Source organism: Myiozetetes cayanensis, unplaced genomic scaffold, assembly GCF_022539395.1.
Source record: "Myiozetetes cayanensis isolate MyiCay16 unplaced genomic scaffold, myiCay2020 scf15, whole genome shotgun sequence".
NCBI lineage: Eukaryota > Metazoa > Chordata > Aves > Passeriformes > Tyrannidae > Myiozetetes > Myiozetetes cayanensis.
This window is the reverse complement of record NW_026087159.1, coordinates 18,779,419-18,782,756: the sequence shown is the minus strand read 5'-3', so window position 1 is coordinate 18,782,756 and position 3,338 is coordinate 18,779,419.

Below are 3,338 nucleotides of genomic sequence, written 5' to 3'. Positions count from 1 at the left end.
GGTCACAGCAGCACCTTACCCTGCAGACACTGCCTGAAGCCAACAAACCCCTGGAAGAGACGAAAAGAGGGACAGTTCAGCTGTAAAAACCTTTGTGGAGGGGACAGCACAGCCACAGTGTCCCAGCCACAGAATCTGGAGGGGTTCTGGGACACTCTGCTGCTGTCCCAGAGAGTGGAATCACAACCAAACACAAACCAAAAGTCGGGGGGAAAAAACTGGTCTGTTCAGATTCTGCCACACTATTTTTTTTTCCTCTCCGACAAACAAATAAATGAATAAAAATAAAAAAAACAACCCTCACAACTGGCCCAGTGTTTGGGGATGAGTGGGACACCTGATTTGTCCCAAATGGTTCTTTTCTTTTTCCACCCCCTAATTTTTTTCACGGAAGCTGGGGCATGAACCCTCGTTTCAGAGGAGAAAACCAGGCACAGACTGGGTTGGGTTGGAAAGCTCCTCCAGTTCCAACCCCCTGCCATTGGCAGGGACACCTTCCAGCTTTTCCAACATACCCCCCTCCCCCGCAGTGTTTCCTTGCCAGAATCTCCTGGATTCTGGAATGACTCTGCTCCTCGGTAATGAAAAGGCCCAACCCTCTTCAGGAAAGCCTAAAATGAGGTTGTTATTCCCTGCTGGTGGGCTTGTCCCTGCAGAATTCCCGCGGTTCCACACGCCCAGGAGGAATTCCAGGCACTGATCTCACGGCATTGCTGCTTGGCAAAGGCTCCTCTCGGCCAGAGCTCTCCCCACGGCACAGCCCCTGCTCTGACATCATGGATCAGCTCTGCCATCACCCCGAGGCTCCCAGTCCTCCTGCAAACATTCCCAAACATTGGTCCAGCTCCCACCGGGAGCAGCCAGCCCACCCCTGCTCATCCTTCCTGTGGAAATTTAATAAAGGAAAACTCATCCTAAATATCCAGGAGGAGCCTCTGAATACTTGAGTGTCTCCTTCCTGAAGGTGGGAGAAGTGGCAGGAGCCATCAGGAGCACAAAAATTCCTGCAATCTGGCAAATCTGGGTTAAAAAGGAATCACAATCCTTGGAGCTCCCTGAGTGAGGCAGATTCAGACACAGCCCATCAAAGCCCATCCCTGAAGCATCCAAAGCCAGGCTGGAGCAACCCGGGATAGTGGAAGGTGTCCCTGCCCACGGCAGGAGGTGGAACTGGATGGTTTAAGGTCCCTTCCAACCCAAACCAGTCTGGGATTCTCTCACCCTCCCTTGGTGCTCTCTTCTCCTTATTAAACTCCTTCTCCTCCACAAAATGAAGTGGAGGATGGGGAGCAATGGAAAAGAACCATCCAAAATGTTTCATCCATTCCTTTTCCAGTGCAAATCAGGGGGAAGGGAAAGGCTCCACCTGCCGTGGAATGGAGGGATCTGGAAGCTGAAGGGCAGAGCGATTCCCAGGTGGTTCTCCTCCAGCAAAGAGCTTTTGCAGGAATAAGGAGAGGAAAGACTCCGGGGAAGGGCTGGAGCGAGAGGAACAACATCTCTATTGCTCAAACAGAAACTTTGCTTCTTACTCACCCCATTCCCCGCCCCCCCGGATCCACCCGAGGGGATGGGAAGCCACAACGGGTGTCAATGGCACGGGGATAAAAACGTGCCAGGACCCACACGTGTGCCGAGCCTCTCCCTCCGGCACCACCTTCCCTGTTCCCACCCCCGCGGATCCCGGGAGGGGCGGCACCAAACCCTGTCCTGCTGCTCCCCCGGCATTCCCGCTGGGACCAACAGGAGGAGCGATGGGCTCTGGTGCCTGCGCTTCCCAGCTCTGAATCCCGGCGGGACGTCAGGGATGCTCCAGGCCAGGAGCTGGATGGTGACCCCGAGCGGAGGGAGCCACCAGGACACACAGACACCCTTTGGGGTGTCCTACAGCTCTGGCAGAACTTCCCAGGGAGTTGGAGCTGCTCCCCAGCGGAACAGAGGGGGCCGGAGGGAAACCTTTGGCAAATCTGGTGGGACACGTGCCCAGTTTGTCCCCTGTGCTGGCACTGCTGGGGGACACTGAGGGGCTGGAATCTGTCCAGGGAAGGGGCTGGAGCAGCAGGAGCAGCTGAGGGAGCTGGGGGGGCTCAGCCTGGAGAAAAGGAGGCTCAGGGGGGACCTTCTGGCTCTGCAATCCCTGACAGGAGGGGGGAGCTGGGGGGGGTCGGGCTCTGCTCCCAGGGAACAGGGACAGGAGGAGAGGGAACGGCCTCCAGCTGTGCCAGGGGAGGGGCAAGGTTGGATTTGGGGAAAATTTAGGAGGTGGAAGCATGGCCCAGCACTTGGGAGGAAATGAGAGGAAAAAGGGGAAAAAATGGCCCCACAATGATGCTTTGGGGCAGGAAACATGTTTGGGGCACTCCAGGTCCCCGTGGCTACAACATCCACCCCGTTGCTGCCAGGGAGCTCTGGGGTGCACAGGAACTTCCAGAGCTCCCTCCCTCCGGCACCCTCGGGTGGCTGTTCCCTGAAAACCTGGGATGTTTATCCCCATTCCCCATGGAGATTTTGAGGGATGAAAGGCCAGCAGGTCCAGCTGAAGGGTTTGTCACCTTTCCCACTCCTGTCCCTGCCCCAGCCCTATCTGTGTCCCACAGGATCCCCATTTCCCTCCTGGATTTAAACCCCATGCACATGGAATTCCCCAGCTCTGCAATCCCCACTACAGCAAACTCTCTTCACCACGTGAAGACCTAAAATTCCTCTGCCTCAAACCAGATCCATCCCTTCCCTCTTGCCTTGCAGCTCCCAAATAAGCTCTGCCAAGCCAGACACATCTTTTCCTCCTCTGTTTCTCCCTTACTTCCTAGAAAATCCTGCTCCTCTGTGACCAGGAATATCTCTGGTAGAAAGGCCAGACAATAAGTATATTTTAGCCACCAGGGCTGCTCAGGAATGTAGATTTTTCTCCCAGATATTCCCTACCAATATAAAATCTAGGGCAAAAGAAATCCATTTAAATAAAATCCCTTCTTCCTCTCTGTATTTATGGGGAAGGTTTTCCATCAGAAGGGCTCCCTTTAGAGCCAACTGCCTCCTCTGAAGTGTCTGCACACCACGGGCCTGGATCTTAATTAGCACCCTTGGGTGCCATCGTTATGCAAATGAGCAATAACGCTGCTCCCTTCCCAATCCAAAGGGTTCCTGCCCCGTTAAGCCTTGCCCAGTTCACTCTGGAATGGCTGCACTGGGAAGGATCATTCCCTTCACACACCTTCCCTGCACAACCTCCCTCTGGATGGATGTTTCCCCCCGGGGATCCTGGAATAAATCCAGAATTCCAGCTCCCCCCTCTGGAAAGAGCCATGAGCAGTGAGGAGCAGGACTCCCCCCTGTTT